The following is a 21,030-nucleotide window of genomic DNA, read 5'->3' on the forward strand; positions in this document are numbered from 1 at the left end:
CTTCCGTGGCGCAATGGTTAGGGCGTTCGGCTGTTAACCAATAGGTTGGTGGTTCGAGCCCATCAGGCAGCGGTGTTGTGAGGCCTCAGATGTGAAGTAAAAAGTCAAAGTTTTACCTCAATAGGGACTTGGCAGTACTACGTCATGCAACGTCAGGCTACCTTCCACTAGTGCTAAAAAACATACCAGGAGGAGGGGCTTATGTAGCTTTCATTCTGTTAAAAAAACATACCATAATGGCGCTGGGGGAGGAGTTAAGCCCGAATTGCCAAGTCCCTATACCTGACGAAAATTTAATTTTTGGGCTACAGTGGCGCAATGGTCAGCGCGTTCAGCTGTTAACCGAAAGGTTGGTGGTTCGAGCCCTCCCGGGAACGGTGTTGTGACGTCTCAGGTGTAACGTAAAATGTCAGAGTTTTTCCAAAACACCTGACGAACATTTAACTTTTGGGCTTCCGCGGCGCAATGGTTAGCGCGTTCAGCTGTTAATCGAAAGGTTGGTGGTTCGAGCCCACCCGGGAGCGGTGTTTTGGGATCTCAAATGTAACGTAAATAGCCAAAGTTTTTCCACAATACCTGACGACCATTTAATTTTTGGGCCTCAGTGGCGCAATGGTTAGCGCGTTTAGCTGTTAACCGAAAGGTTGGTGGTTCGAGCCCAAACGAGAGAGGATTTGTGGGGTCTCAGAAGTAGCGTGAAAAGTAACTTTTCAACAATACCTGACAACCATTTAATTATTGGGCGTCCGTGGCGCAATGGTTAGCGCGTTCGGCTGTTAACCAATAGGTTGGTGGTTCGAGCCCATCCGGGAGCGGTGTTGTGAGGTCTTGGATGTGACGTAAAAAGTCAAGGTTTTTACACAATATCTGACGAGCATCTAATTTTTGGGCTTCCGTGGCGCAATGGTTAGCGCGTTCAGCTGTTAATCGAAAGGTTGGTGGTTCGAGCCCACCCGGGAGAGGTGTTGTGGGGTCTCAAATGTAACGTAGAAAGCCAAAGTTTTTCCACAATACCTGACAACCGTTTAATTTCTGAGCTTCCGTGGCTCAGTGGTTAGCGCGTTCAGCTGTTAACCAATAGGTTGGTGGTTCGAGCCCACCCGGGAGCGGTGTTTTTGGATCTCAAATGTAACGTAAATAGCCAAAGTTTTTCCGCAATACCTGACGACCATTTTTTTTTGGGCGTCCGTGGCGCAATGGTTAGCGCGTTCGGCTGTTAACCGAAAGGTTGGTGGTTCGAGCCCATCCGGGAGCGGTGTTGTGAGGCCTCAGATGTGAAGTAAAAAGTCAAAGTTTAACCTCAATACCTGACGAAAATTTAATTTTTCTGCTTCAGTGACGCAATGGTTAGCGCGTTCGGCTATTAACCAATAGGTTGGTGGTTCGAGCCCATTCGGGAGAAGTGTTGTGACGTCTCTGATGTAACGTAAAATGTCGGAGTTTTTCCACAATACTTGACGAACATTTAATTTTTGGGCTTCAGTGGCGCAATGGTCAGCGCGTTCAGCTGTTAACCGAAAGGTTGGTGGTTCGAGCCCAAACGAGAGAGGTTTTGTGGGGTCTCAGATGTAGCGTGAAAAGTCGTAACTTTTCAACAATACCTGACAACCATTTAATTTTTGGGCGTCCGTGGCGCAATGGCTAGCGCGTTCGGCTGTTAACCGAAAGGTTGGTGGTTCGAGCCCATCCGGGAGCGGTGTTGTGACGTCTCAGATGTTACGTAAAATGTCAGAGTTTTTCCACAATACCTGACAACCATTTAATTTCGGAGCTTCCGTGGCGCAGTAATTAGCGCGTCCAGCTCTTAATCGAAAGTTTGGTGGTTCGAGCCCACCCGGAAGAGGTGATGTGGGGTCTCAGATGTAGCGTAAAAAGTCAAAACTTTTCCACAATACGTGACAACCATTTAATTTCTGATCTTCCGTGGCTCAAAGGTTAGCGCGTTCGGCTGATAACCAATAGGTTGGTGGTTCGAGCCCACCCGGGAGCGGTGTTTTTGGATCTCAAATGTAACGTAAATAGCCAAAGTTTTTCCACAATACCTGACGACCATTTAATTTTTGGGCCTCAGTGGCGAATGGTTAGCGCGTTCGGCTGTTAACCGAAAGGTTGGTGGTTCGAGCCCATCCGGGAGCGGTGTTGTGAGGTCTCAGATGTGAAGTAAAAAGTCAAGGTTTTACCTCAATACCTGACGAAAATTTAATTTTTGGGCTACAGTGGCGCAATGGTCAGCGCGTTCAGCTGTTAACCGAAAGGTTGGTGGTTCGAGCCCTCCCGGGAGCGGTGTTGTGACGTCTCAGATGTAACGTAAAATGTCAGAGTTTTTCCAAAACACCTGACGAACATTTAACTTTTGGGCTTCCGTGGCGCAATGGTTAGCGCGTTCAGCTCTTAATCGAAAGGTTGGTGGTTCGAGCCCGCCCGGAAGAGGTATTGTGTGGTCTCAGATGTAGCGTAAAAAGTCAAAACTTTTCCACAATACGTGACAACCATTTAATTTCTCAGCTTCCGTGGCTCAATGGTTAGCGCGTTCGGCTGTTAATCGAAAGGTTGGTGGTTCGAGCCCATCCGGGAGCGGTGTTGTGAGGTCTCAGATGTAGCGTGAAAAGTCAAACTTTTTCCATAATACGTGATAACCATTTATTTTCAGAGCTTCCGTGGCTCAATGGTTAGCGCGTTCGGCTGTTAACCAATAGGTTGGTGGTTCGAGCCCACCCGGGAGCGGTGTTTTGGGATCTCAAATGTAACGTAAATAGCCAAAGTTTTTCCACAATACCTGACGACCATTTAATTTTTGGGCCTCAGTGGCGCAATGGTTAGCGCGTTCAGCTGTTAACCGAAAGGTTGGTGGTTCGAGCCCACCCGGGATGGGTGTTGTGGGGTCTCAAATGTAACGTAGAAAGCCAAAGTCTTTCCACAATTCCTGACAACCGTATAATTTCTGAGCTTCCGTGGCTCAATGGTTAGGCGTTCAGCTGTTAACCAATAGGTTGGTGGTTCGAGCCCACCCGGGAGCGGTGTTGTGTGATCTCAAATGTAAAGTAGAAAGCCAAAGTTTTTCCACAATACCTGACGACCATTTAATTTTTGGGCTTCCGTGGCGCAATGGTTAGCGCGTTCGGCTGTTAACCAATAGGTTGGTGGTTCGAGCCCATCCGGCAGCGGTGTTGTGAGGCCTCAGATGTGAAGTAAAAAGTCAAAGTTTTACCTCAATACCTGACGAAAATTTAATTTTTGGGCTTCAGTGGCGCAATGGTTAGCGCGTTCGGCTATTAACCAATAGGTTGGTGGTTCGAGCCCATCCGGGAGAAGTGTTGTGACGTCTCAGATGTAACGTAAAATGTCAGAGTTTTTCCACAATACCTGACGAACATTTAATTTTTGGGCTTCAGTGGCGCAATGGTCAGCGCGTTCAGCTGTTAACCGAAAGGTTGGTGGTTCGAGCCCAAACGAGAGAGGTTTTGTGGGGTCTCAGATGTAGCGTGAAAAGTCGTAACTTTTCAACAATACCTGACAACCATTTAATTTTTGGGCGTCCGTGGCGCAATGGCTAGCGCGTTCGGCTGTTAACCGAAAGGTTGGTGGTTCGAGCCCATCCGGGAGCGGTGTTGTGACGTCTCAGATGTTACGTAAAATGTCAGAGTTTTTCCACAATACCTGACAACCATTTAATTTCGGAGCTTCCGTGGCGCAGTAATTAGCGCGTCCAGCTCTTAATCGAAAGGTTGGTGGTTCGAGCCCACCCGGATGAGGTGTTGTGGGGTTTCAGATGTAGCGTTAAAAGTCAAAACTTTTCCACAATACGTGACAACCATTTAATTTCTGATCTTCCGTGGCTCAAAGGTTAGCGCGTTCGGCTGATAACCAATAGGTTGGTGGTTCGAGCCCACCCGGGAGCGGTGTTTTTGGATCTCAAATGTAACGTAAATAGCCAAAGTTTTTCCACAATACCTGACGACCATTTAATTTTTGGGCCTCAGTGGCGCAATGGTTAGCGCGTTCAGCTGTTAACCGAAAGTTTGGTGGTTCGAGCCCACCCGGGAGAGGTGTTGTGGGGTCTCAAATGTAACGTAGATAGCCAAAGTCTTTCCACAATACCTGACAACCGTTTAATTTCTGAGCTTCCGTGGCTCAATGGTTAGCGCGTTCAGCTGTTAAGCAATAGGTTGGTGGTTCGAGCCCAAACGAGAGAGGATTTGTGGGGTCTCAGAAGTAGCGTGAAAAGTCGTAACTTTTCAACAATACCTGACAACCATTTAATTATTGGGCGTCCGTGGCGCAATGGTTAGCGCGTTCGGCTGTTAACCAATAGGTTGGTGGTTCGAGCCCATCCGGCAGCGGTGTTGTGAGGCCTCAGATGTGAAGTAAAAAGTCAAAGTTTTACCTCAATACCTGACGAAAATTTAATTTTTGGGCTTCAGTGGCGCAATGGTTAGCGCGTTCGGCTGTTAACCAATAGGTTGGTGGTTCGAGCCCACCCGGGAGCGGTGTTTTGGGATCTCAAATGTAACGTAAATAGCCAAAGTTTTTCCACAATACCTGACGACCATTTAATTTTTGGGCCTCAGTGGCGCAATGGTTAGCGCGTTCAGCTGTTAACCGAAAGGTTGGTGGTTCGAGCCCACCCGGGAGGGGTGTTGTGGGTTCTCAAATGTAACGTAGAAAGCCAAAGTCTTTCCACAATACCTGACAACCGTTTAATTTCTGAGCTTCCGTGGCTCAATGGTTAGCGCGTTCAGCTGTTAAGCAATAGGTTGGTGGTTCGAGCCCATCCGGGAAAAGTGTTGTGACGTCTCAGATGTAACGTAAAATGTCAGAGTTTTTCCACAATACCTGACGAACATTTAATTTTTGGGCCTCAGTGGCGCAATGGTTAGCGCGTTCAGCTGTTAACCGAAAGGTTGGTGGTTCGAGCCCACCCGGGAGAGGTGTTGTGGGGTCTCAAATGTAACGTAGAAAGCCAAAGTCTTTCCACAATACCTGACAACCGTTTAATTTCTGAGCTTCCGTGGCTCAAAGGTTAGCGCGTTCAGCTGTTAAGCAATAGGTTGGTGGTTCGAGCCCAAACGAGAGAGCATTTGTGGGGTCTCAGAAGTAGCGTGAAAATACGTAACTTTTCAACAATACCTGACAACCATTTAATTATTGGGCGTCCGTGGCGCAATGGTTAGCGCGTTCGGCTGTTAACCAATAGGTTGGTGGTTCGAGCCCATCCGGGAGCGGTGTTGTGAGGTCTTAGATGTGACGTAAAAAGTCAAGGTTTTTACACAATATCTGACGAGCATCTAATTTTTGGGCTTCCGTGGCGCAATGGTTAGCGCGTTCAGCTGTTAATCGAAAGGTTGGTGGTTCGAGCCCACCCGGGAGAGGTGTTGTGGGGTCTCAAATGTAACGTAGAAAGCCAAAGTTTTTCCACAATACCTGACAACCGTTTAATTTCTGAGCTTCCGTGGCTCAATGGTTAGCGCGTTCAGCTGTTAACCAATAGGTTGGTGGTTCGAGCCCACCCGGGAGCGGTGTAGTGTGATCTCAATTGTAACGTAGAAAGCCAAAGTTTTTCCACAATACCTGGCGACCATTTAATTTTTGGGCTTCCGTGGCGCAATGGTTAGCGCGTTCGGCTGTTAACCGAAAGGTTGGTGGTTCGAGCCCATCCGGCAGCGGTGTTGTGAGGCCTCAGATGTGAAGTAAAAAGTCAAAGTTTTACCTCAATACCTGACGAAAATTTAATTTTTGGGCTTCAGTGGCGCAATGGTTAGCGCGTTCGGCTGTTAACCAATAGGTTGGTGGTTCGAGCCCACCCGGGAGCGGTGTTTTGGGATCTCAAATGTAACGTAAATAGCCAAAGTTTTTCCACAATACCTGACGACCATTTAATTTTTGGGCCTCAGTGGCGCAATGGTTAGCGCGTTCAGCTGTTAACCGAAAGGTTGGTGGTTCGAGCCCACCCGGGAGGGGTGTTGTGGGGTCTCAAATGTAACGTAGAAAGCCAAAGTCTTTCCACAATACCTGACAACCGTTTAATTTCTGAGCTTCCGTGGCTCAATGGTTAGCGCGTTCAGCTGTTAAGCAATAGGTTGGTGGTTCGAGCCCAAACGAGAGAGGATTTGTGGGGTCTCAGAAGTAGCGTGAAAAGTCGTAACTTTTCAACAATACCTGACAACCATTTAATTATTGGGCGTCCGTGGCGCAATGGTTAGCGCGTTCGGCTGTTAACCAATAGGTTGGTGGTTCGAGCCCATCCGGGAGCGGTGTTGTGAGGTCTTAGATGTGACGTAAAAAGTCAAGGTTTTTACACAATATCTGACGAGCATCTAATTTTTGGGCTTCCGTGGCGCAATGGTTAGCGCGTTCAGCTGTTAATCGAAAGGTTGGTGGTTCGAGCCCACCCGGGAGAGGTGTTGTGGGGTCTCAAATGTAACGTAGAAAGCCAAAGTTTTTCCACAATACCTGACAACCGTTTAATTTCTGAGCTTCCGTGGCTCAATGGTTAGCGCGTTCAGCTGTTAACCAATAGGTTGGTGGTTCGAGCCCATCCGGCAGCGGTGTTGTGAGGCCTCAGATGTGAAGTAAAAAGTCAAAGTTTTACCTCAATACCTGACGAAAATTTAATTTTTGGGCTTCAGTGGCGCAATGGTTAGCGCGTTCGGCTATTAACCGAAAGGTTGGTGGTTCGAGCCCACCCGGGAGAGGTGTTGTGGGGTCTCAAATGTAACGTAGAAAGCCAAAGTCTTTCCACAATACCTGACAACCGTTTAATTTCTGAGCTTCCGTGGCTCAAAGGTTAGCGCGTTCAGCTGTTAAGCAATAGGTTGGTGGTTCGAGCCCAAACGAGAGAGCATTTGTGGGGTCTCAGAAGTAGCGTGAAAATACGTAACTTTTCAACAATACCTGACAACCATTTAATTATTGGGCGTCCGTGGCGCAATGGTTAGCGCGTTCGGCTGTTAACCAATAGGTTGGTGGTTCGAGCCCATCCGGGAGCGGTGTTGTGAGGTCTTAGATGTGACGTAAAAAGTCAAGGTTTTTACACAATATCTGACGAGCATCTAATTTTTGGGCTTCCGTGGCGCAATGGTTAGCGCGTTCAGCTGTTAATCGAAAGGTTGGTGGTTCGAGCCCACCCGGGAGAGGTGTTGTGGGGTCTCAAATGTAACGTAGAAAGCCAAAGTTTTTCCACAATACCTGACAACCGTTTAATTTCTGAGCTTCCGTGGCTCAATGGTTAGCGCGTTCAGCTGTTAACCAATAGGTTGGTGGTTCGAGCCCACCCGGGAGCGGTGTAGTGTGATCTCAATTGTAACGTAGAAAGCCAAAGTTTTTCCACAATACCTGGCGACCATTTAATTTTTGGGCTTCCGTGGCGCAATGGTTAGCGCGTTCGGCTGTTAACCGAAAGGTTGGTGGTTCGAGCCCATCCGGCAGCGGTGTTGTGAGGCCTCAGATGTGAAGTAAAAAGTCAAAGTTTTACCTCAATACCTGACGAAAATTTAATTTTTGGGCTTCAGTGGCGCAATGGTTAGCGCGTTCGGCTGTTAACCAATAGGTTGGTGGTTCGAGCCCACCCGGGAGCGGTGTTTTGGGATCTCAAATGTAACGTAAATAGCCAAAGTTTTTCCACAATACCTGACGACCATTTAATTTTTGGGCCTCAGTGGCGCAATGGTTAGCGCGTTCAGCTGTTAACCGAAAGGTTGGTGGTTCGAGCCCACCCGGGAGGGGTGTTGTGGGGTCTCAAATGTAACGTAGAAAGCCAAAGTCTTTCCACAATACCTGACAACCGTTTAATTTCTGAGCTTCCGTGGCTCAATGGTTAGCGCGTTCAGCTGTTAAGCAATAGGTTGGTGGTTCGAGCCCAAACGAGAGAGGATTTGTGGGGTCTCAGAAGTAGCGTGAAAAGTCGTAACTTTTCAACAATACCTGACAACCATCTAATTTTTGGGCTTCCGTGGCGCAATGGTTAGCGCGTTCGGCTGTTAACCGAAAGGTTGGTGGTTCGAGCCCATCCGGCAGCGGTGTTGTGAGGCCTCAGATGTGAAGTAAAAAGTCAAAGTTTTACCTCAATACCTGACGAAAATTTAATTTTTGGGCTTCAGTGGCGCAATGGTTAGCGCGTTCGGCTGTTAACCAATAGGTTGGTGGTTCGAGCCCACCCGGGAGCGGTGTTTTGGGATCTCAAATGTAACGTAAATAGCCAAAGTTTTTCCACAATACCTGACGACCATTTAATTTTTGGGCCTCAGTGGCGCAATGGTTAGCGCGTTCAGCTGTTAACCGAAAGGTTGGTGGTTCGAGCCCACCCGGGAGGGGTGTTGTGGGGTCTCAAATGTAACGTAGAAAGCCAAAGTCTTTCCACAATACCTGACAACCGTTTAATTTCTGAGCTTCCGTGGCTCAATGGTTAGCGCGTTCAGCTGTTAAGCAATAGGTTGGTGGTTCGAGCCCAAACGAGAGAGGATTTGTGGGGTCTCAGAAGTAGCGTGAAAAGTCGTAACTTTTCAACAATACCTGACAACCATTTAATTATTGGGCGTCCGTGGCGCAATGGTTAGCGCGTTCGGCTGTTAACCAATAGGTTGGTGGTTCGAGCCCATCCGGGAGCGGTGTTGTGAGGTCTTAGATGTGACGTAAAAAGTCAAGGTTTTTACACAATATCTGACGAGCATCTAATTTTTGGGCTTCCGTGGCGCAATGGTTAGCGCGTTCAGCTGTTAATCGAAAGGTTGGTGGTTCGAGCCCACCCGGGAGAGGTGTTGTGGGGTCTCAAATGTAACGTAGAAAGCCAAAGTTTTTCCACAATACCTGACAACCGTTTAATTTCTGAGCTTCCGTGGCTCAATGGTTAGCGCGTTCAGCTGTTAACCAATAGGTTGGTGGTTCGAGCCCATCCGGCAGCGGTGTTGTGAGGCCTCAGATGTGAAGTAAAAAGTCAAAGTTTTACCTCAATACCTGACGAAAATTTAATTTTTGGGCTTCAGTGGCGCAATGGTTAGCGCGTTCGGCTATTAACCAATAGGTTGGTGGTTCGAGCCCATCCGGGAGAAGTGTTGTGACGTCTCAGATGTAACGTAAAATGTCAGAGTTTTTCCACAATACCTGACGAACATTTAATTTTTGGGCTTCAGTGGCGCAATGGTCAGCGCGTTCAGCTGTTAACCGAAAGGTTGGTGGTTCGAGCCCAAACGAGAGAGGTTTTGTGGGGTCTCAGATGTAGCGTGAAAAGTCGTAACTTTTCAACAATACCTGACAACCATTTAATTTATGAGCTTCCGTGGCTCAATGGTTAGCGCGTTCAGCTGTTAACCAATAGGTTGGTGGTTCGAGCCCACCCGGTAGCGGTGTTGTGTGATCTCAAATGTAACGTAGAAAGCCAAAGTTTTTCCACAATACCTGACGACCATTTAATTTTTGGGCTTCCGTGGCGCAATGGTTAGCGCGTTCGGCTGTTAACCGAAAGGTTGGTGGTTCGAGCCCATCCGGCAGCGGTGTTGTGAGGCCTCAGATGTGAAGTAAAAAGTCAAAGTTTTACCTCAATACCTGACGAAAATTTAATTTTTGGGCTTCAGTGGCGCAATGGTTAGCGCGTTCGGCTATTAACCAATAGGTTGGTGGTTCGAGCCCATCCGGGAGAAGTGTTGTGACGTCTCAGATGTAACGTAAAATGTCAGAGTTTTTCCACAATACCTGACGAACATTTAATTTTTGGGCTTCAGTGGCGCAATGGTCAGCGCGTTCAGCTGTTAACCGAAAGGTTGGTGGTTCGAGCCCAAACGAGAGAGGTTTTGTGGGGTCTCAGATGTAGCGTGAAAAGTCGTAACTTTTCAACAATACCTGACAACCATTTAATTTATGAGCTTCCGTGGCTCAATGGTTAGCGCGTTCGGCTGTTAACCAATAGGTTGGTGGTTCTAGCCCATCCGGGAGCGGTGTTGTGATGTCACAGATGTAACGTAAAATGTCAGAGTTTTTCCACAATACCTGACGAACATTTAATTTTTGGGCTTCCTTGGCGCAATGGTTAGCGCATTCAGCTGTTAATCGAAAGGTTGGTGGCTCGAGCCCACCCGGAAGAGGTGATGTGGGGTCTTAGATGTAGCGTAAAAAGTCAAAACTTTTCCACAATACTTGACAACCATTTAATTTCTAAGCTTCAGTGGCGCAATGGTCAGCGCGTTCAGCTGTTAACCGAAAGGTTGGTGGTTCGAGCCCTCCCGGGAGCGGTGTTGTGACGTCTCAGATGTAACGTAAAATGTCAGAGTTTTTCCACAATACCTGACGAGCATCTAATTTTTGGGCTTCCGTGGCGCAATGGTTAGCGCGTTCAGCTGTTAATCGAAAGGTTGGTGGTTCAAGCCCACCCGGGAGAGGTGTTGTGAGGTCTCAGATGTAGCGTGAAAAGTCAAACTTTTTCCATAATACGTGATAACCATTTATTTTCTGATCTTTCGTGGCTCAATGGTTAGCGCGTTCGGCTGTTAACCAATAGCTTGGTGGTTCGAGCCCACCCGGGAGCGGTGTTTTTGGATCTCAAATGTAACGTAAATAGCCAAAGTTTTTCCGCAATACCTGACGACCATTTTTTTTTGGGCGTCCGTGGCGCCATGGTTAGCGCGTTCGGCTGTTAACCGAAAGGTTGGTGGTTCGAGCCCATCCGGGAGCGGTGTTGTGAGGTCTCAGATGTGAAGTAAAAAGCCAAAGTTTTTCCACAATACCTGACAACCGTTTAATTTCTGAGCTTCCGTGGCTCAATGGTAAGCGCGTTCAGCTGTTAACCAATAGGTTGGTGGTTCGAGCCCACCCGGGAGCGGTGTTGTGTGATCTCAAGTGTAACGTAGAAAGCCAAAGTTTTTCCACAATACCTGACGACCATTTAATTTTTGGGCTTCCGTGGCGCAATGGCTCGAACCACCAACCTTTCGGTTAACAGCTAAACGCGCTAACCATTGCGCCACTGAGGCCCAAAAATTAAATGGTCGTCAGGTATTGTGGAAAAACTTTGGCTATTTACGTTACATTTGAGATCCAAAAACATCGCTCCCGGGTGGGCTCGAACCACCAACCTATTGGTTAACAGCCGAACGCGCTAACCATTGAGCCACGGAAGCTCAGAAAATAAATGGTTATCACGTATTATGGAAAAGTTTTGACTTTTTACGCTACATCTGAGACCACACAATACCTCTTCCGGGCGGGCTCGAACCACCAACCTTTCGATTAACAGCTGAACGCGCTAACCATTGCGCCGCGGAAGCCCAAAAGTTAAATGTTCGTCAGGTGTTTTGGAAAAACTCTGACATTTTACGTTACATCTGAGACGTCACAACACCGTTCCCGGGAGGGCTCGAACTACCAACCTTTCGGTTAACAGCCGAACGCGCTAGCCATTGCGCCACGGACGCCCAATAATTAAATGGTTGTCAGGTATTGTTGAAAAGTTACGACTTTTCACGCTACTTCTGAGACCCCACAAATCCTCTCTCGTTTGGGCTCGAACCACCAACCTATTGCTTAACAGCTGAACGCGCTAACCATTGAGCCACGGAAGCTCAGAAATTAAACGGTTGTCAGGTATTGTGGAAAGACTTTGGCTTTCTACGTTACATTTGAGACCCCACAACACCCCTCCCGGGTGGGCTCGAACCACCAACCTTTCGGTTAACAGCTGAACGCGCTAACCATTGCGCCACTGAGGCCCAAAAATTAAATGGTCGTCAGGTATTGTGGAAAAACTTTGGCTATTTACGTTACATTTGAGATCCCAAAACACCGCTCCCGGGTGGGCTCGAACCACCAACCTATTGGTTAACAGCCGAACGCGCTAACCATTGCGCCACTGAAGCCCAAAAATTAAATTTTCGTCAGGTATTGAGGTAAAACTTTGACTTTTTACTTCACATCTGAGGCCTCACAACACCGCTGCCGGATGGGCTCGAACCACCAACCTTTCGGTTAACAGCCGAACGCGCTAACCATTGCGCCACGGAAGCCCAAAAATTAAATGGTCGTCAGGTATTGTGGAAAAACTTTGGCTTTCTACGTTACAATTGAGATCACACAACATCGCTCCCGGGTGGGCTCGAACCACCAACCTATTGGTTAACAGCTGAACGCGCTAACCATTGAGCCACGGAAGCTCAGAAATTAAACGGTTGTCAGGTATTGTGGAAAAACTTTGGCTTTCTACGTTACATTTGAGACCCCACAACACCTCTCCCGGGTGGGCTCGAACCACCAACCTTTCGATTAACAGCTGAACGCGCTAACCATTGCGCCACGGAAGCCCAAAAATTAGATGCTCGTCAGATATTGTGTAAAAACCTTGACTTTTTACGTCACATCTAAGACCTCACAACACCGCTCCCGGATGGGCTCGAACCACCAACCTATTGGTTAACAGCCGAACGAACAACCATTGCGCCACGGACGCCCAATAATTAAATGGTTGTCAGGTATTGTTGAAAAGTTACGACTTTTCACGCTACTTCTGAGACCCCACAAATCCTCTCTCGTTTGGGCTCGAACCACCAACCTATTGCTTAACAGCTGAACGCGCTAACCATTGAGCCACGGAAGCTCAGAAATTAAACGGTTGTCAGGTATTGTGGAAAGACTTTGGCTTTCTACGTTACATTTGAGACCCCACAACACCTCTCCCGGGTGGGCTCGAACCACCAACCTTTCGGTTAACAGCTGAACGCGCTAACCATTGCGCCACTGAGGCCCAAAAATTAAATGGTCGTCAGGTATTGTGGAAAAACTTTGGCTATTTACGTTACATTTGAGATCCCAAAACACCGCTCCCGGGTGGGCTCGAACCACCAACCTATTGGGTAACAGCCGAACGCGCTAACCATTGAGCCACGGAAGCTCTGAAAATAAATGGTTATCACGTATTATGGAAAAAGTTTGACTTTTCACGCTACATCTGAGACCACACAACACCGCTCACGGATGGGCTCGAACCACCAACCTTTCGATTAACTGCCGAACGCGCTAACCATTGAGCCAAGGAAGCTGAGAAATTAAATGGTTGTCACGTATTGTGGAAAAGTTTTGACTTTTTACGCTACATCTGAGACCACACAATACCTCTTCCGGGCGGGCTCGAACCACCAACCTTTCGATTAACAGCTGAACGCGCTAACCATTGCGCCACGGAAGCCCAAAAGTTAAATGTTCGTCAGGTGTTTTGGAAAAACTCTGACATTTTACGTTACATCTGAGACGTCACAACACTTCTCCCGGATGGGCTCGAACCACCAACCTATTGGTTAATAGCCGAACGCGCTAACCATTGCGCCACTGAAGCCCAAAAATTAAATTTTCGTCAGGTATTGAGGTAAAACTTTGACTTTTTACTTCACATCTGAGGCCTCACAACACCGCTGCCGGATGGGCTCGAACCACCAACCTATTGGTTAACAGCCGAACGCGCTAACCATTGCGCCACGGAAGCCCAAAATTTAAATGGTCGTCAGGTATTGTGGAAAAACTTTGGCTTTCTACGTTACATTTGAGATCACACAACACCGCTCCCGGGTGGGCTCGAACCACCAACCTATTGGTTAACAGCTGAACGCGCTAACCATTGAGCCACGGAAGCTCTGAAATTAAACGGTTGTCAGGAATTGTGGAAAAACTTTGGCTTTCTACGTTACATTTGAGACCCCACAACACCTCTCCCGGGTGGGCTCGAACCACCAACCTTTCGATTAACAGCTGAACGCGCTAACCATTGCGCCACGGAAGCCCAAAAATTAGATGCTCGTCAGATATTGTGTAAAAACCTTGACTTTTTACGTCACATCTAAGACCTCACAACACCGCTCCCGGATGGGCTCGAACCACCAACCTATTGGTTAACAGCCGAACGCGCTAACCATTGCGTAACGGACGCCCAATAATTAAATGGTTGTCAGGTATTGTTGAAAAGTTACGACTTTTCACGCTACTTCTGAGACCCCACAAATCCTCTCTCGTTTGGGCTCGAACCACCAACCTATTGCTTAACAGCTGAACGCGCTAACCATTGAGCCACGGAAGCTCAGAAATTAAACGGTTGTCAGGTATTGTGGAAAGACTTTGGCTTTCTACGTTACATTTGAGACCCCACAACACCCATCCCGGGTGGGCTCGAACCACCAACCTTTCGGTTAACAGCTGAACGCGCTAACCATTGCGCCACTGAGGCCCAAAAATTAAATGGTCGTCAGGTATTGTGGAAAAACTTTGGCTATTTACGTTACATTTGAGATCCCAAAACACCGCTCCCGGGTGGGCTCGAACCACCAACCTATTGGTTAACAGCCGAACGCGCTAACCATTGCGCCACTGAAGCCCAAAAATTAAATTTTCGTCAGGTATTGAGGTAAAACTTTGACTTTTTACTTCACATCTGAGGCCTCACAACACCGCTGCCGGATGGGCTCGAACCACCAACCTTTCGGTTAACAGCCGAACGCGCCAACCATTGCGCCACGGAAGCCCAAAAATTAAATGGTCGTCAGGTATTGTGGAAAAACTTTGGCTTTCTACGTTACATTTGAGATCACACAACACCGCTCCCGGGTGGGCTCGAACCACCAACCTATTGGTTAACAGCTGAACGCGCTAACCATTGAGCCACGGAAGCTCAGAAATTAAACGGTTGTCAGGTATTGTGGAAAAACTTTGGCTTTCTACGTTACATTTGAGACCCCACAACACCTCTCCCTGGTGGGCTCGAACCACCAACCTTTCGATTAACAGCTGAACGCGCTAACCATTGCGCCACTGAAGCCCAAAAATTAGATGCTCGTCAGATATTGTGTAAAAACCTTGACTTTTTACGTCACATCTAAGACCTCACAACACCGCTCCCGGATGGGCTCGAACCACCAACCTATTGGTTAACAGCCGAACGCGCTAACCATTGCGCCACGGACGCCCAATAATTAAATGGTTGTCAGGTATTGTTGAAAAGTTACGACTTTTCACGCTATTTCTGAGACCCCACAAATCCTCTCTCGTTTGGGCTCGAACCACCAACCTATTGCTTAACAGCTGAACGCGCTAACCATTGAGCCACGGAAGCTCAGAAATTAAACGGTTGTCAGGTATTGTGGAAAGACTTTGGCTTTCTACGTTACATTTGAGACCCCACAACACCTCTCCCGGGTGGGCTCGAACCACCAACCTTTCGGTTAACAGCTGAACGCGCTAACCATTGCGCCACTGAGGCCCAAAAATTAAATGGTCGTCAGGTATTGTGGAAAAACTTTGGCTATTTACGTTACATTTGAGATCCCAAAACACCGCTCCCGGGTGGGCTCGAACCACCAACCTATTGGTTAACAGCCGAACGCGCTAACCATTGAGCCACGGAAGCTCTGAAAATAAATGGTTATCACGTATTATGGAAAAAGTTTGACTTTTCACGCTACATCTGAGACCTCACAACACCGCTCCCGGATGGGCTCGAACCACCAACCTTTCGATTAACAGCCGAACGCGCTAACCATTGAGCCACGGAAGCCCAAAAATTAGATGCTCGTCAGATATTGTGTAAAAACCTTGACTTTTTACGTCACATCCAAGACCTCACAACACCGCTCCCGGATGGGCTCGAACCACCAACCTATTGGTTAACAGCCGAACGCGCTAACCATTGCGCCACGGACGCCCAATAATTAAATGGTTGTCAGGTATTGTTGAAAAGTTACTTTTCACGCTACTTCTGAGACCCCACAAATCCTCTCTCGTTTGGGCTCGAACCACCAACCTTTCGGTTAACAGCTAAACGCGCTAACCATTGCGCCACTGAGGCCCAAAAATTAAATGGTCGTCAGGTATTGTGGAAAAACTTTGGCTATTTACGTTACATTTGAGATCCCAAAACACCGCTCCCGGGTGGGCTCGAACCACCAACCTATTGGTTAACAGCCGAACGCGCTAACCATTGAGCCACGGAAGCTCAGAAAATAAATGGTTATCACGTATTATGGAAAAGTTTTGACTTTTTACGCTACATCTGAGACCACACAATACCTCTTCCGGGCGGGCTCGAACCACCAACCTTTCGATTAACAGCTGAACGCGCTAACCATTGCGCCGCGGAAGCCCAAAAGTTAAATGTTCGTCAGGTGTTTTGGAAAAACTCTGACATTTTACGTTACATCTGAGACGTCACAACACCGTTCCCGGGAGGGCTCGAACCACCAACCTTTCGGTTAACAGCCGAACGCGCTAGCCATTGCGCCACGGACGCCCAAAAATTAAATGGTTGTCAGGTATTGTTGAAAAGTTACGACTTTTCACGCTACATCTGAGACCCCACAAAACCTCTCTCGTTTGGGCTCGAACCACCAACCTTTCGGTTAACAGCTGAACGCGCTGACCATTGCGCCACTGAAGCCCAAAAATTAAATGTTCGTCAGGTATTGAGGTAAAACTTTGACTTTTTACTTCACATCTGAGGCCTCACAACACCGCTGCCGGATGTGCTCGAACCACCAACCTTTCGGTTAACAGCCGAACGCGCTAACCATTGCGCCACGGAAGCCCAAAAATTAAATGGTCGTCAGGTATTGTGGAAAAACTTTGGCTTTCTACGTTATATTTGAGATCACACAACACCGCTACCGGGTGGGCTCGAACCACCAACCTATTGGTTAACAGCTGAACGCGCTAACCATTGAGCCACGGAAGCTCATAAATTAAATGGTTGTCAGGTATTGTTGAAAAGTTACGACTTTTCACGCTACATCTGAGACCCCACAAAACCTCTCTCGTTTGGGCTCGAACCACCAACCTTTCGGTTAACAGCTGAACGCGCTGACCATTGCGCCACTGAAGCCCAAAAATTAAATGTTCGTCAGGTATTGTGGAAAAACTCTGACATTTTACGTTACATCTGAGACGTCACAACACTTCTCCCGGATGGGCTCGAACCACCAACCTATTGGTTAATAGCCGAACGCGCTAACCATTGCGCCACTGAAGCCCAAAAATTAAATTTTCGTCAGGTATTGAGGTAAAACTTTGACTTTTTACTTCACATCTGAGGCCTCACAACACCGCTGCCGGATGGGCTCGAACCACCAACCTATTGGTTAACAGCCGAACGCGCTAACCATTGCGCCACGGAAGCCCAAAAATTAAATGGTCGTCAGGTATTGTGGAAAAACTTTGGCTTTCTACGTTACATTTGAGATCACACAACACCGCTCCCGGGTGGGCTCGAACCACCAACCTATTGGTTAACAGCTGAACGCGCTAACCATTGCGCCACGGAAGCCCAAAAATTAGATGCTCGTCAGATATTGTGTAAAAACCTTGACTTTTTACGTCACATCTTAGACCTCACAACACCGCTCCCGGATGGGCTCGAACCACCAACCTATTGGTTAACAGCCGAACGCGCTAACCATTGCGCCACGGACGCCCAATAATTAAATGGTTGTCAGGTATTGTTGAAAAGTTACGACTTTTCACGCTACTTCTGAGACCCCACAAATCCTCTCTCGTTTGGGCTCGAACCACCAACCTTTCGGTTAACAGCTGAACGCGCTAACCATTGCGCCACGGAAGCCCAAAAATTAAATGGTCGTCAGGTATTGTGCGCGTTCAGCTGTTAATCGAAAGGTTGGTGGTTCGAGCCCACCCGGAAGAGGTGATGTGGGGTCTCAGATGTAGCGTAAAAAGCCAAAACTTTTCCACAATACGTGACAACCATTTAATTTCTGAGCTTCCGTGGCTCAATGGTTAGCGCGTTCGGCTGTTAATCGAAAGGTTGGTGGTTCGAGCCCATCAGGGAGCGGTGTTGTGAGGTCTCAGATGTGAAGTAAAAAGACAAGGTTTTACCTCAATACCTGACGAAAATTTAATTTTTGGGCTTCAGTGGCGCAATGGTCAGCGCGTTCAGCTGTTAACCGAAAGGTTGGTGGTTCGAGCCCTCCCGGGAGCGGTGTTGTGACGTCTCAGATGTAACGTAAAATGTCAGAGTTTTTCCACAATACCTGACGAACATTTAATTTTTGGGCTTCAGTGGCGCAATGGTCAGCGCGTTCAGCTGTTAACCGAAAGGTTGGTGGTTCGAGCCCAAACGAGAGAGGTTTTGTGGGGTCTCAGATGAAGCGTGAAAAGTCAAACTTTTTCCATAATACGTGATAACCATTTATTTTCTGATCTTTCGTGGCTCAATGGTTAACGCGTTCGGCTGTTAACCAATAGCTTGGTGCTTCGAGCCCACCCGGGAGCGGTGTTTTTGGATCTCAAATGTAACGCAAATAGCCAAAGTTTTTCCGCAATACCTGACGACCATTTTTTTTGTGCGTCCGTGGCGCAATGGTTAGCGCGTTCGGCTGTTAACCGAAAGGTTGGTGGTTCGAGCCCATCCGGGAGCGGTGTTGTGAGGCCTCAGATGTGAAGTAAAAAGTCAAAGTTTTACCTCAATACCTGGCGAAAATTAAATTTTTGGGCTTCAGTGGCGCAATGGTTAGCGCGTTCGGCTATTAACCAATAGGTTGGTGGTTCGAGCCCATCCGGGAGAAGTGTTGTGACGTCTCAGATGTAACGTAAAATGTCGGAGTTTTTCCACAATACCTGACGAACATTTAATTTTCGGGCTTCAGTGGCGCAATGGTCAGCGCGTTCAGCTGTTAACCGAAAGGTTGGTGGTTCGAGCCCAAACGAGAGAGGTTTTGTGGGGTCTCAGATGTAGCTTGAAAAGTCGTAACTTTTCATCAATACCTGACAACCATTTAATTTCTGAGCTTCCGTGGCTCAATGGTTAGCGCGTTCGGCTGTTAACCTATAGGTTGGAGGTTCTAGCCCATCCGGGAGCGGTGTTGTGATGTCTCAGATGTAACGTAAAAAGTCAAAACTTTTCCACAATACGTGACAACCATTTAATTTCTGAGCTTCCGTGGCTCAATGGTTAGCGCGTTCGGCTGTCAATCGAAAGGTCGGTGGTTCGATCCCATCCGGGAGCGGTGTTGTGAGGTCTCGGATGTGAAGTAAAAAGTCATAGTTTTACCTCAATACCTGAAGAAAATTTAATTTTTGGGCTTCCGTGGCGCAATGGTTAGCGCGTTCAGCTGTTAATCGAAAGGTTGGTGGTTCGAGCCCACCCGGGAGAGGTGTTGTGAGGTCTCAGATGTAGCGGGAAAAGTCAAACTTTTTCCATAATACGTGATAACCATTTATTTTCTGATCTTTCGTGGCTCAATGGTTAGCGCGTTCGGCTGTTAACCAATAGCTTGGTGGTTCGAGCCCACCCGGGAGCGGTGTTTTTGGATCTCAAATGTAACGTAAATAGCCAAAGTTTTTCTACAATACCTGACGACCATTTAATTTTTGGGCTTCCGTGGCGCAATGGTTAGTGCGTTCAGCTGTTAACCGAAAGGTTGGTGGTTCGAGCCCAAACGAGAGAGGATTTGTGGGGTCTCAGATGTAGCCTGAACCACCAACCTTTCGATTAACAGCTGAACGCGCTAACCATTGCGCCACGGAAGCCCAAAAAATAAATGCTCGTCAGGTATTGAGGTAAAACTTTGACTTTTTACTTCACATCCGAGACCTCACAACACCGCTCCCGGATGGGCTCGAACCACCAACCTTTCGATTAACAGCCGAACGCGCTAACCATTGAGCCTCGGAAGCTCAGAAATTAAATGGTTGTCACGTATTGTGGAAAAGTTTTGACTTTTTACGCTACATCTGAGACCCCACATCACCTCTTCCGGGTGGGCTCGAACCACCAACCTTTCGATTAACAGCTGAACGCGCTAACCATTGCGCCACGGAAGCCCAAAAATTAAATGTTCGTCAGGTATCGTGGAAAAACTCGGACATTTTACGTTACATCTGAGACCCCACAACACCTCTTCCGGTGGGCTCGAACCACCAACCTTTCGATTAAGTGCTCGACGCGCTAATTATTGCGCCACGGAAGGCCAAAAATTAAATGTTCGTCAGGTATTGTGGAAAAACTCTGACATTTTACGTAACATCTGAGACGTCACAACACCGCTCCCGGATGGGCTCGAACCACCAACCTTTCGGTTAACAGCCGAACGCGCTAGCCATTGCGCCACGGAAGCCCAAAAATTAAATGCTCGTCAGGTATTGTGGAAAAACTCTGACATTTTACGTTACATCTGAGACGTCACAACACCGCTCCCGGGAGGGCTCGAACCACCAACCTTTCGGTTAACAGCTGAACGCGCTGACCATTGGGCCACTGAAGCCCAAAAATTAAATTTTCGTCAGGTATTGAGGTAAAACTTTGACTTTTTACTTCACATCCGAGACCTCACAACACCGCTCCCGGATGGGCTCGAACCACCAACCTTTCGATTGACAGCCGAACGCGCTAACCATTGAGCCACGGAAGCTCAGAAATTAAATGGTTGTCACGTATTGTGGAAAAGTTTTGACATTTTACGTTACATCTGAGACCCCACAACACCTCTTCCGGGCGGGCTCGAACCACCAACCCTTCGATTAACAGCTGATTGCGCTAACCATTGCGCCACAGAAGCCCAAAAGTTAAATGTTCGTGAGGTGTTGTGGAAAAACTCTGACATTTTACGTTACATCTGAGACGTCACAACACCGCTCCCGGGAGGGCTCGAACCACCAACCTTTCGGTTAACAGCTGAACGCGCTGACCATTGCGCCACTGAAGCCCAAAAATTAAATTTTCGTCAGGTATTGAGGTAAAACCTTGACTTTTTACTTCTCATCTGAGACCTCACAACACCGCTCCCGGATGGGCTCGAACCACCAACCTTTCGGTTAACAGCCGAACGCGCTAACCATTCGCCACGGACGCCCAAAAATTAAATGGTCGTCAGGTATTGTGGAAAAACTTTGGCTATTTACGTTACATTTGAGATCCAAAAACACCGCTCCCGGGTGGGCTCGAACCACCAACCTATTGGTTAACAGCCGAACGCGCTAACCATTGAGCCACGGAAGATCAGAAATTAAATGGTTGTCACGTATTGTGGAAAAGTTTTGACTTTTAACGCTACATCTGAGACCCCA

At 47.7% G+C, this 21,030-nt stretch overlaps 4 non-coding genes across 4 annotated transcripts; 3 read left to right on the forward strand and 1 right to left on the reverse strand.

Moving 5' to 3' along the window:
• Positions 1-2,357: 2,357 nt before the first annotated feature.
• On the forward strand, positions 2,358-2,430 carry TRNAK-CUU (transfer RNA lysine (anticodon CUU)). The gene has a single exon. It is a non-coding gene; the product is annotated as a tRNA-Lys (tRNA).
• A 4,189-nt stretch (positions 2,431-6,619) lies between these two features.
• Positions 6,620-6,692, forward strand: TRNAN-AUU (transfer RNA asparagine (anticodon AUU)). Its single transcript has one exon. It is a non-coding gene; the product is annotated as a tRNA-Asn (tRNA).
• A 12,206-nt stretch (positions 6,693-18,898) lies between these two features.
• TRNAD-GUC (transfer RNA aspartic acid (anticodon GUC)) lies at positions 18,899-18,971 on the forward strand. Its single transcript has one exon. It is a non-coding gene; the product is annotated as a tRNA-Asp (tRNA).
• A 1,331-nt stretch (positions 18,972-20,302) lies between these two features.
• TRNAD-GUC (transfer RNA aspartic acid (anticodon GUC)) lies at positions 20,303-20,375 on the reverse strand. Its single transcript has one exon. It is a non-coding gene; the product is annotated as a tRNA-Asp (tRNA).
• Positions 20,376-21,030: the final 655 nt, after the last annotated feature.

Source organism: Phalangium opilio, unplaced genomic scaffold (genome assembly GCF_054372755.1).
Source record: "Phalangium opilio isolate 3A_F unplaced genomic scaffold, DU_Popi_V2 ptg000056l_1, whole genome shotgun sequence".
Lineage (NCBI taxonomy): Eukaryota > Metazoa > Arthropoda > Arachnida > Opiliones > Phalangiidae > Phalangium > Phalangium opilio.